The sequence below is a fragment of the Caretta caretta genome, chromosome 1 (assembly GCF_965140235.1).
Source record: "Caretta caretta isolate rCarCar2 chromosome 1, rCarCar1.hap1, whole genome shotgun sequence".
In the NCBI taxonomy this organism is placed as follows: domain Eukaryota; kingdom Metazoa; phylum Chordata; order Testudines; family Cheloniidae; genus Caretta; species Caretta caretta.
Window position 1 is genome coordinate 2,006,539 of NC_134206.1, and position 13,215 is coordinate 2,019,753.

The 13,215-nt window shown below is 46.6% G+C and overlaps 1 pseudogene; it reads left to right on the forward strand.

The window, feature by feature from the left end:
* The first annotated feature begins 4,249 nt into the window (after positions 1-4,249).
* LOC125640540 (olfactory receptor 52R1-like) lies at positions 4,250-5,247 on the forward strand (annotated as a pseudogene).
* Positions 5,248-13,215: the final 7,968 nt, after the last annotated feature.

Here is a 13,215-nt window from a genome sequence, read left to right on the forward strand (position 1 = left end):
GAACATCTCACTTGATCATCTTTTTGATAAGATAAATGAAGCTCTTTAAGTTTCTCTCATTGTCCAGCCTCAAATTATTTTTGTGTCTCTTTTCTACACCCTCTTCAAGTGTTCAACATCCTTTTTGAAATGTGGACCTCAGAACTGGACACAGTTCCAATGCCATGCGCAGAGGTATTCAATTTACCGCTCCCCTGTTTATGCATCCAAGGGTCACATCAGCCCTTTTGGCCACATCATCGTTCAGGGAGCTCGCGATGAGTTGGGTGTCTACAGTGACCCCTGCATTCTATTCATGGTCCCTACGTTCCATAATAAAGTGTCGTAGTCTGTGGGTTGAGCCTGTATTCTCTGTTCCAGTGGGATAAATTTGCATATGACTGTATTAAAACATTTTGTTTGTATGAGCCCAGCTCATCAAATAGGCTGGATCAATTGGTATTTCTGCCCTGGCCTCTTCATTGTAACTCTCTGCCAATCTTTGGGTCATCCACCAATGTAATCTACTGTGATTTTCTGTTTCCTTCCACGTCATTGATGAAACTATTGAATAGCATTGGGCCTACAATTGATCCCTGGAAAACCTGGCTAAAAACACCCCCATTCACTCAAAATGGCCCATTAACAACTGCTTTCTAAGATCTCTCAGTTAGCTAGTTTTCAGTCCATTTTACATATGCTCTACTGATATTTAAAAGTGTTCATTTTTATCTGAATATTTTCCCCTACTAAATCAAATGCCTCAGAGAAATCAAAGGCTATTGCATCTGTGTGGTTCCCTGGATCACCCAAATGGTATTCTTATTAAAGGATGAATTCAGCTTTTATTTAGCAAGACCTGTGTGTTATGTTTTCCATAAACCCTGTTGTTGACTGGCATTAATTATATTCTTACAATATTTTTAACAAGACCAATACCAGCTTTTCCATTGTTTCTGAACTTTGTCAAATCTTTTTTAACTTTCCCTTTATTATTTTAATTATTTATGTTTAATGCAGTGCTGTCCTGTATTTTCTTTTTGTTGTCGTTTTGGCTCTGCTACTGCCTGACTGCATACTAGTTGAGAATGAGATGTGCGGTTGATCAGTCAGTTCATAACTCTGGTGTTCAAAACTCTAAGGTTCTACCTTAGATACTACTTAGCATCCTCCTTGACTGTTAATGGACTGGAAAGTGTTTCATCACGTCATGTGATATGAGTACCTCATACTGCTTCTTTCCAAATCCAGAACAAAAATATTTATTGAAAAACATCTACCTTTCCTGCAACATTAACAAGCTTCCTTTGTCCCTCTAGGAATTGGCCGAAACCTTTTTCTAGGATTTCTTTTGTTCCTAATATACTGAATAACCTCCATTTACCTGCCACACATGGATTTTTCTCGGAGGTTTTTAACATCCCTTATCAATGTTTATAACTTCTGATTTGTGTTGTTGGCCATCTATTTTCCCTTTAGTTTTATATTGCTCCTCCTTCCCACAATTATTGAGTTCACTTTGTCACTGAACTGAGTTTAGTACAATGCGTCCGCTTTCTTGACTGTAGCTTTTTAGCTATCTAATAAACTCTTGAATAACTCCCAATTTTCATTCCTATTTTTTGTCTAATTTTTTTCTTCCAATCAGTTTTGCAGATAATTTGCCTCAGCATTGGTGAATTCGACATTGGTGAGGCCTCATCTGGAGTACTGTGTCCAGTTTTGGGCCCCACACTTCAAGAAGGATGTGGATAAATTGGAGAGAGTCCAGCGAAGGGCAACAAAAATGATTAGGGGTCTGGAACACATGAGTTATGAGGAGAGGCTGAGGGAGCTGGGATTGTTTAGCCTGCAGAAGAGAAGAATGAGGGGGGATTTGATAGCTGCTTTCAACTACCTGAAAGTAGTTTAGCAAAGCTTTTGACACGGTCTCCCACAGTCTTCTTGTCAGCAAGTTAAGGAAGTATGGGCTGGATGAATGCACTACAAGGTGGGTAGAAAGCTGGCTAGATTGTCGGGCTCAACGGGTAGTGATCAATGGCTCCATGTCTAGTTGGCAGCCGGTATCAAGTGGAGTGCCCCAAGGGTCGGTCCTGGGGCCGGTTTTGTTCAATATCTTCATAAATGATCTGGAGGATGGTGTGGATTGCACTCTCAGCAAATTTGCGGATGATACTAAACTGGGAGGAGTGGTAGATACGCTGGAGGGGAGGGATAGGATACAGAAGGACCTAGACAAATTGGAGGATTGGGCCAAAAGAAATCTGATGAGGTTCAATAAGGATAAGTGCAGGGTCCTGCACTTAGGACGGAAGAACCCAATGCACAGCTACAGACTAGGGACCGAATGGCTAGGCAGCAGTTCTGCGGAAAAGGACCTAGGGGTGACAGTGGACGAGAAGCTGGATATGAGTCAGCAGTGTGCCCTTGTTGCCAAGAAGGCCAATGGCATTTTGGGATGTATAAGTAGGGGCATAGCGAGCAGATCGAGGGACGTGATCGTTCCCCTCTATTCAACATTGGTGAGGCCTCATCTGGAGTACTGTGTCCAGTTTTGGGCCCCACACTTCAAGAAGGATGTGGATAAATTGGAGAGAGTCCAGCGAAGGGCAACAAAAATGATTAGGGGTCTGGAACACATGAGTTATGAGGAGAGGCTGAGGGAGCTGGGATTGTTTAGCCTGCAGAAGAGAAGAATGAGGGGGGATTTGATAGCTGCTTTCAACTACCTGAAAGGGGGTTCCAAAGAGGATGGCTCTAGACTGTTCTCAATTGTAGCAGATGACAGAACGAGGAGTAATGGTCTCAAGCTGCAGTGGGGGGGGTTTAGATTGGATATTAGGAAAAACTTTTTCACTAAGAGGGTGGTGAAACACTGGAATGCGTTACCTAGGGAGGTGGTAGAATCTCCTTCCTTAGAGGTTTTTAAGGTCAGGCTTGACAAAGCCCTGGCTGGGATGATTTAACTGGGAATTGGTCCTGCTTCGAGCAGGGGGTTGGACTAGATGACCTTCTGGGGTCCCTTCCAACCCTGATATTCTATGATTCTATGATTCTATGAAAGGGGGTTCCAAAGAGGATGGCTCTAGACTGTTCTCAATTGTAGCAGATGACAGAACGAGGAGTAATGGTCTCAAGCTGCAGTGGGGGAGGTTTAGATTGGATATTAGGAAAAACTTTTTCACTAAGAGGGTGGTGAAACACTGGAATGCGTTACCTAGGGAGGTGGTAGAATCTTCTTCCTTAGAGGTTTTTAAGGTCAGGCTTGACAGAGCCCTGGCTGGGATGATTTAACTGGGAATTGGTCCTGCTTCGAGCAGGGGGTTGGACTAGATGACCTTCTGGGGTCCCTTCCAACCCTTATATTCTATGATTCTATGATTCTATGAATTAGCCCTTTCAAAGTCCTAAGTGTCTATCGATATTACTGATTGGGAACTGTTCTCTATTTGTCCATTTGAATGTAATCAGTTCCATTGTTTACTTTGTTCTCCTCTATCATATGTCCCCTTCTTTGTCTCTTCTCTAAACTAAACATTCCCAGACTTTTCAGTCTGTGCGCATTTGGCATTCTCACAGCAATCTCCCCCATTCTCACAGCCTGTCTCAGAAACCCCCTTTCTATCTGCTAAATCCTTAATAGAGATTGGGTGACCAAAACTGATCACATCTCCAGAGCAGGTTATTCTTCATCCCCTTCCTCAGCCATCTGAACATTGTCTTTGTTTTAACCACTGCTGCGAATGAGCAGGTGTTTCCAAGAAGCTGCTATCAATGTCCCCCAGGTCTTTTCACTGAGGTGTGTTTTAGTTGGGATGTTTCCCCTGGCACATCTCTTCAAAAATGTTTGGGTTTTTTTTAACTTTCAGATTTTGAGGAACCCAGCAAATGGGGAACTCCCTACAGTATGGGTCCTCTAGCCTGCATTTCATTGCATTAAGGAACAATGGTAAGTAACCAGAAGTCATGTTTCCTGATGGTGACTATTAATATCCCACACCATGACATGCAAGAATTATTGATGTATGAAGCACCATCCAAAATGGAATTGGCATTAGTAGGTTCAGGTGTTCATAATTCATTTATCTGAATAATGAAAATGTCATTTATCAGTGTGTGAAGAGCAACTAATCTGCTTCACCCATGAGAACAGTCTCCAGGAGTGCATGTAGTGACTCATATTAACATTTTATCTCTATCCAGGCATTTGTAATGCGACCATCACCTTAGAACTTGGGCACATACAGGAAATCAGGGGAACGTACGGTACATGCAGGAGACACCGTTCTGCCTACATTTGGACACCTTCTCCCCTACTCCATGTCAGATGCCAACACAACTGACTTCACCAACCCCTCCACCTTCATCCTGCTGGGCATTCCTGGCCTGGAGGCTGCTCATATCTGGCTCTCCATCCCCTTCTTCACCATGTACATCATAGCTGTCTTGGGGAACTTCACCATCCTGTTCATTGTGAAGGTGGAGCCGAGCCTCCATGGGCCCATGTACTATTTCCTCTGCATGCTGGCCATCACCGACCTGGTCCTGTCCACGTCCACCCTGCCTAAAATGCTGAGCATCTTCTGGTTCAATTCCAGAGAGATTGATTTCAGTGCCTGCCTCACCCAGATGTACGTCCTTCACTGCTTCTCAGTGATGGAGTCTGGGATCTTCGTGGCCATGGCTTTGGATCGCTACGTGGCCATCTGTGACCCCCTGAGACATTCCACCATCCTGACAAACACCGTGGTGGCCAAGATTGGCCTGGCCGTGGTGCTGCGTGGGAGCATACTTGTACTGCCCTATCCCTTCCTGGCGAGGCGGTGGCCATATTGCAGAACCAACATCATCCCCCACTCGTACTGCGAGCACATAGCCGTGGTGAAGCTGGCCTGTGCCATCATCCGCATCAGTAGTTACTACGGCCTCTTTGTGGCAATGTTGGTGACTGGTCTGGATGTGTTTTTTGTCACCATGTCTTATACCCAGATTCTCAGGGCCATCTTCAGCCTCCCCACAAAGGATGCCCGGCTCAAGACTTTTGGGACCTGCAGCTCCCATCTTTGTGCCATTTTAGCCTTTTACATCCCAGCTCTCTTCTCCTTCCTCACACACCGGTTTGACCACAATGTGCCCCTGCATTTCCATGTTATCTTTGCCAACCTGTATCTCCTGGTGCCCCCCATGCTAAACCCCATCATCTATGGGGTGAGGAACAAAGAGATCAGGGGCAGAGTGCTCCATCTCTTTACTCATAAAAGGACATAATTTTTTTTTCTCCTGGTGCTCTGGCTCTCAGACTGAGCTCTCTGCAGAGCTGGCTGGTGACTTGGTGCTGGACCCTCTTCCCTGAATCACTGACTGGACAGTTAAAGAGACATTAAACTCTTTTCTGAACTTACTGTGGTGTCAGTGTTATAAACTGTGGAATTGGCCTCTGTACAACTCATAGGGTTTCCACCTTTCTAATTGCTGGGAACAGGAACCTTGAGACTCTGCCCTCTGTCCCACCTCTTCCTCCAAGATCTTGCCCCGTCCCATCTCCTCCCCCAAATGCCCCACTCCCTGTGCCACCTAGTCCTATCAAGGCCCAGCTCCCTTCTCCACCTCCTCCCCCAGGGCCCGTCCCTGTTGCACACCCTTCTCCTTACCTCCCTCATCACTTTCTGGATCATCTCCACCTCCCCTCCTCCTCACCCCACCTGGGGTCCCTCTGCTCTGGGGTTGGGACAGGAGCTACTGCAGCCTGATGAGGAGCCTGGCTGCAGATAGGAGACGGCCCTGGATGAGCAGGGATGTTGTGAGTTAATGGCCTGCTGCCTCCCACTGTTATGCATTAACTGAACACTGCCAGGTTCCCTTTTTGACCAGACTTTCTTGTTCAAAACTGGGCACCGAGACACAGAAGGAAAAAAAAAAAAACCTGTCTGGGTAAAACCCAGATGGGTAGAAACCATGTTAACTCAAGTTTGATTGAATTAACCTTATGTCTTTGGGCTTTTCCTGTAGTCTTTGCTCATGCTAAGAGGCAGGAGGCTGGGGCGGCAGCATCTGTCTATAAATAGGTTGGTCATTAAAGACTATCAGCACCTAATGAGATTTTGCCCAGACAGAAGAAGGGAATAACTGCACCCTAGATAAAATCCAGTTTTCTCCAGTTTCTCTGTAGAGTGGAGGGCGTGGAAGGAATGAAACCTCCCCAGAAGAGGGAACAGAGAGAGGAGGGGTTGGTCCAGCCCTTTAAAAACACAGAGACTGGATGAGACAGAAGAATCCAGGGCAGGAGAGAGGCACAAGGGAGCTGTCATAAATATAAAGGGAAGGGTAAACACCTTTAAAATCCCTCCTAGCCAGAGGAAAAACCCTTTCACCTGTAAAGGGTTAAGAAGCTAGGATAACCTTGCTGGCACCTGACCAAAATGACCAATGAGGAGACAAGATGCTTTCAAAGTTGGAAGGAGGGAGAAACAAAGGCTCTTTCTCTCTGTCTCTGGGTGTGATGCATTTGCCAGGAAGAGAAATTAATGGAGTCTTAGAACTTAGTAAGTAATCTAGTTAGATATGCATTAGATTCTGTTTGTTTAAATGGCTGAGAAAATAAGCTGTGCTGAATGGAATGTAGATTCCTGTTTTTTGTAACTTAAGGTTTTGCCTAGAGGGATTCTCTATGTTTTGAATCTAATTACCCTGTAAGGTATTTACCATCCTGATTTTACAGAGGTGATTCTTTTACTTTTTCTTCTATTAAAATTCTTCTTTTAAGAACCGGATTGCTTTTCCATTGTTCTAAGATCCAAGGGTTTGAGCCTGTGTTCATCTATGCAAATTGGTGAGTATTTTTATCAAGCCTTCCCCAGGAAAGGGGGTGTAGGGTTTGGGGAGGATTTTGGGGGGAAAGACGTTTCCAAGCGGGCTCCTTCCTGGTTATACATCTGTTAGACACTTGGTGGTGGCAGCAATAAAATCCAAGGGGAAAAGGTAAAATAGTTTGTACCTCGGGGAAGTTTTAACCTACGCTGGTAAAAATAAGCTTAGGAGGTTTTCATGCAGGTCCCCACATGTGTACCCTAGAGTTCAGAGTGGGGAAGGAATCCTGACAGGAGCAGAGAGGACTCTTTGGTTGCAGGTCTCTGGCTGCAGCAGAGAGACAGACTCCAAGTGGAGGAGAAGCCATGAATTGCAGAAGATGGCCCCTGGATACCTTAGAGGATTCTGACCAAACCCCAAAGAATGCTCGAAAGCAGCGAGGACACAGAGGCAGGGAATGGTGTGCAGGTGTCATACTTTACCTGGATCTGGGTGTCTCTTGTCCTGTCTCAAGTAGAGGAAATGTTTTAACAACCCCTTTTGCAAACTCTGTGTCAGTTTGCCATTCTAATGTGTATCCTCTCTACTGCAGGGGAGTGCCCTGTAACCCCACTATCCCTCATTTATCTATAATTGCCCTCCTTGGACCTGCCTCTGCTCCAAAAACCACTCAGAGACCTTCTGGCTCAGCAATCACAGGTGCTATTTATTTACACCATGCAATCCCACCACCTTTTTTGCCATACACAGTTTGGTGGCATCTCCCTTAAGGGCTTCTATTCTACAGCCAGAAAGGAAAAGCTGTTTCTCTCCACCTGTTCTCTGGCTTTCTCCTTTCTGTCTGCCCACTTTGGCTTCCTTCCTCTGAGGCTTCTCTGCAGCCCCAAGCTAATTAGGCTGGCAGCTGCTTCCCCTTTGCCAATCAGGTGCAGGTTTCTCTAGGCACCTCCAGTTGACTTCCATTAATTGTAGCTGGCATGACAGAGGGTTGGCTCAGGAGTCCCTGCCCCCCCGCACCTTGTCCCAAACCTGGGTGGGTGTGGAGCTGCTGCAATGCGAAGTTTATGGTGGTTGGCTTGCAGCAAGTAATGATTCTAATTTCCTTTTTTCCTTACTTCCTGTTTGTCCCCCACTGACATAGTAATATTCTTAGCTATACCTTAACCAATCATTTTACCGAAATTTAACTAACCAATCCTAACATATTGTAACATGATGATCTAACCAATTATATCCCCCCGCCTTAAAGGGTTTACACCCAACAAAATTAATTATACAGCAGACAGAAACAATCACAGAACCAGACAGAGATCAGATAGACAAACAATAGGGAAGTGGAAAAGGAGTACTTGTGGCACCTTAGAGACTAACCAATTTATTTGAGCATGAGCTTTCGTGAGCTACAGCTCACTTCATCAGATGCATACCATGGAAACTGCAGCAGACTTTATATATACACAGAGAATATGAAACAATACCTCCTCCCACCCCACTGTCCTGCTGGTAATAGCTTATCTAAAGTGATCATCAGGTGGACCATTTCCAGCACAAATCCAGGTTTTCTCACCCTCCACCCCCCCACACAAATTCACTCTCCTGCTGGTGCTAGCCCATCCAAAGTGACAATTCTTTACATAATCAAGTCGGGCTATTTCCTGCATAAATCCAGATTTTCTCACACCCCACCCCACCCCCATACACACACAAACTCACTCTCCTGCTGGTAATAGCTTATCCAAAGTGACCACTCTCCAAGTTTAAATCCAAGTTAAACCAGAACACCGGGGTGGGGGTAGGAAAAAACAAGAGGAAACAGGCTACCTTGCATAATGACTTAGCCACTCCCAGTCTCTATTTAAGCCTAAATTAATAGTATCCAATTTGCAAATGAATTCCAATTCAGCAGTTTCTCGCTGGAGTCTGGATTTGAAGTTTTTTTGTTTTAAGATAGCGACCTTCATGTCTGTGATTGCGTGACCAGAGAGATTGAAGTGTTCTCCGACTGGTTTATGAATGTTAGAATTCTTGACATCTGATTTGTGTCCATTTATTCTTTTACGTAGAGACTGTCCAGTTTGACCAATGTACATGGCAGAGGGGCATTGCTGGCACATGATGGCATATATCACATTGGTGGATGTGCAGGTGAACGAGCCTCTGATAGTGTGGCTGATGTGATTAGGCCCTGTGATGGTGTCCCCTGAATAGATATGTGGGCACAATTGGCAACGGGCTTTGTTGCAAGGATAAGTTCCTGGGTTAGTGGTTCTGTTGTGTGGTATGTGGTTGTTGGTGAGTATTTGCTTCAGGTTGCGGGGCTGTCTGTAGGCAAGGACTGGCCTGTCTCCCAAGACTTGTGAGAGTGTTGAGTCATCCTTTAGGATAGGTTGTAGATCCTTAATAATGCGTTGGAGGGGTTTTAGTTGGGGGCTGAAGGTGACCGCTAGTGGCGTTCTGTTATTTTCTTTGTTAGGCCTATCCTGTAGTAGGTAACTTCTGGGAACTCTTCTGGCTCTATCAATCTGTTTCTTTACTTCTGCAGGTGGGTATTGTAGTTGTAAGAAAGCTTGACAGAGATCTTGTAGGTGTTTGTCTCTGTCTGAGGGGTTGGAGCAAATGCGGTTGTATCTTAGAGCTTGGCTGTAGACGATGGATCGTGTGGTGTGGTCAGGGTGAAAGCTGGAGGCATGCAGGTAGGAATAGCAGTCAGTAGGTTTCCGGTATAGGGTGGTGTTTATGTGGCCATTGTTTATTAGCACTGTATAGGGAAGTGGGGACCATAATGGAGAAACAATAAAGAAATGGGGGTTTCACAACCACATCTACTGATAAGTGATATTGTTACCAAACAGAAAGCTATCAAACGAAGGTTTCAGAGTAGCAGCCGAGTTAATCTGTATCTGATGAAGTGAGCTGTAGCTCACAAAAGCTTATGCTCAAATAAATTTATTAGTCTCTAAGGTGCCACAAGTACTCCTTTTCTCTATCAAGCTAGGTTTTCTTTAAATCTATAGGCTCTTCCCTTTCTCTGGAGGTGATAGATTGGATCTCCTTCCTAACAGCCCAAAATTGCCTTATTTCAATATGACTGGTTTGAAATGTGTGAGGATGTGACCATTCGCTTCCCAGCTTCTGGCTGCCCCTGCTGCTTAGCCAAAGGCCTTAAGAACAAGGCCTTAGACTGTCCTAGTGAGAGAAGGCCGGTACACAGGCGGACTGTGATTTTGAATTCTTTTTTTTGTACTTTTATAACTAACTAACTAATAAAAATATGCCTAAATTCTTCAAGTCTATGCCTTTACAGACAGGCCTGAATATCTGCATCCTAACAGCCTGCTCCGCAGAAGGGGGAGTGAGGGACCCTATCCCAGCTTGCTGACACCACCCGAGGGGTCCCTCCCGCCTGTTTGCCAGACTGCCTGCCAGTGCTGCTTGGAAGCTGCTGGTGCCTCGAGGGGGAAGAAGAGGAAGCCCTTGCTGTTGGGGGAGCACGCAGAAATCCTGCAGGACACTGCAGAGGGGGCTTCCAGCAGGACTGAGAAACTTTCCAACTTTGCTCTTGTGGTGGGGATATTGCTGTGGGGAGACAGGGGGAGTGGTCTGGAGCCTGCCCTCATCCATTTGTCCCTCCTACCCCCACTTACCATTGGCCTTCGCTCCTTACTCCAGGACTCAGTGGCATGCCTAGCCCCTTTTTCCACCGCTTGGACCTGTAGCAGCCGCAAACACAGACTGAGCTTTTACAAGGGCACATGCCTCCCCGATCCCTGCAGCAGTCTACCTCTTTCCCCGTTGCTACCTGTCACGCCCACTCCTTGCAGCCCTTTCTACCCCACCTTTTGCCCTGGACCCATTGCAGCTTCAGTTTGCTTGCCTGCCCTGCTTCAGCCCCTGAAGCTAGTCCTTTTCATTTGCTTGCCCTGTCCCATCTGTTCCCAGCCTGTTTACTTCTCCCCTTTCCCTCTGAGGTGACCCTGCCTTCCTCAGCCCCCTCATTCTGTGCATCTGTGTCCCCTCCAAACATGCTTGTATCCCCTCTCCCATTACACTGAGACTCATTATTCACTGCATTCCCCCTCTGCTGTTATAGATCTTCCTCCTCCCCTAGTGCAGCTGGAGGAGTCGGTAATCCCATTTTGTGATGGTGACTGCACCTCTCCTTCCCTGCCTTGATAGGTGCCCCTTTACTCCCTCCTCTTCCACCTGCAGCCTAGTGGGGAGTAGCAGTCAAACTTTATCTCCCCCTTCCCCATTCCCCCCTCCAGTGTTTCCTCAGAAGCTGGTGGGGAGGCCCCTGGGGTAGTGGGTGGAGAGTTCTCCTCCATTTTTGAAGCAATCAAGGCCCTGGGTCTGACCCCAGTCACCCAAGGGGAGGACGTCCCCCTGTCAGCGGACCTCGATCTGGGTGGATTCACACTGCTCCTCCTTCCTTCCCTTCCCCTATTTGTTTCTCCTACTCTTACTCCCGGGAGCTCCCGGAATCATCTACCTGGCTGGCAGCACACGGCACCCCACCAGTGGCCACTGAGCCCTCTGAGGCGACAGCCAGTGCCATGCGGCCAGGCCCTGAGCCATTGGGAGGGCCCCATGTTGGAGTAGGGCAGCTGATTTCCTTCCCAGATGGGGGCCCCACTGTTGAACTTCCATCCCTAAGGGTGTGAAATCCGCTGTGGTGCCCGAGTCCAGCATCACCGAGGGCCCTCATCCTGCTCCTGCTCCCCAACCCCTGAGTCCAGCCGAGAGGTGCCACACTCTGATAGCTTGGCTACCAGGGCCCCCGATCCCAGATCTGCTCCACTCCCTGATCCCGCCCCGACCCCAGTCCCATCCCTGATCCCGATGCCATTCCCATCTCTTCCCCCCTCTACCTCCCATGTTAATGCCACCCTTGGAGTCATCTCATTCGACTTCCTGTCAGACGACCCTCATAAGTCATGTGTTCCAGTCCCCTAATTATTTTTGTTACCATCCGCTGGACGCTTTCCAATTTTTCCACATCCTCCTTGTAGTGTGGGGCCCAAAACTGGACACAGTACTCCAGATGAGGCCTCACCAATGTCGAATAGAGGGGAACGATCACGTCCCTCAATCTGCTCGCTATGCCCCTACTTATACATCCCAAAATGCCATTGGCCTTCTTGGCAACAAGGGCACATTGTTGACTCATGTCCAGCTTCTTGTCCACTGTAACCCCTAGGTCCTTCTCTGCAGAACTGCTGCCTAGCCATTCGGTCCCTAGTCTGCTACGGTGCATGGGATTCTTCCGTCCTAAATGCAGGACTCTGCACTTGTCCTTGTTGAACCGCATCAGATTTATTTTGGCCCAATCCTCTAATTTGTCTAGGTCCCTCTGTATCCTATCCCTACCCTCCAGCGTATCTACCTTTCCTCCCAGTTTAGTGTCATCTTCAAACTTGCTGAGGGTACAATCCACACCATCCTCCAGATCATTTATGAAGATATTGAACAAAACCGGCCCCAGGACCGACCTTTGGGGCACTCTGCTTGATACCGGCTGCCAACTAGACATGGATCCATTGATCACTACCTGTTGAGCCTGACGATCTAGCCAACTTTCTATCCACCTTATAGTCCATTCATCCAGCCCATACATCTTTAACTTGCTGGCAAGAATACTGTGGGAGACCATGTCATAAATATAAAGGGAAGGGTAACAACCTTTCTGTATACAGTACTATAAAATCCCTCCTGGCCAGAGGCACAAAATCCTTTTACCTGTAAAGGTTAAGAAGCTCAGGTAACCTGGCTGGCACCTGACCAAAAGGACGAATAAGGGGACAAGATACTTTCAAATCTGGGTGGAGGGGGGAGGCTCTCTGTCTGTTCTGTGTGCTTGCCGGCGAGAGATCAAGGAAGGAAGCAATCCAGCTCCATTAGAATCGGTAAGTACTAGCAAGGGAATATGTTAGCTTATTTTTGTTTCGGCTTGTGATTTTCTCTGTGCTGAGAGGAAGGTGTATTCCTGGTTTTCTTTTTGTAACTTTAAAGTTTTGCCAAGACTGAAATCCTCTGTGTTTTAAATCTAATTGCCCTGTGAGATTAGCTTCCACTCTAATTTTACAGAGGTGCTTCTTTTACCTTTGTTCCTTCTAATAAAGTTCTGATTCTTTTAAGAACCTGACTGATTTCTCTGTCATCCAAAGACCCAGGGGTTTGGGTCTGTGATCACTTTGTAACCAATTGTTTAGGATATTATTCTCAAGCCTCCCCAGGAAATCGGGTGTAAGGGCTTGGGGAAGGATATTTTGGGGGCACAGGAACTCCAAGTGGTCCTTTTCCTGATTCTTTGTTAACTCACTTGGTGGTGGCAGTGTACCCTCCAAGGACAAAGAATTTGTGCCTTGGGGAAGTTTTAACCTAATCTGGTAGAAATAAGCTTAGGGGGTCTTTCATGCAGGTCCCCACATC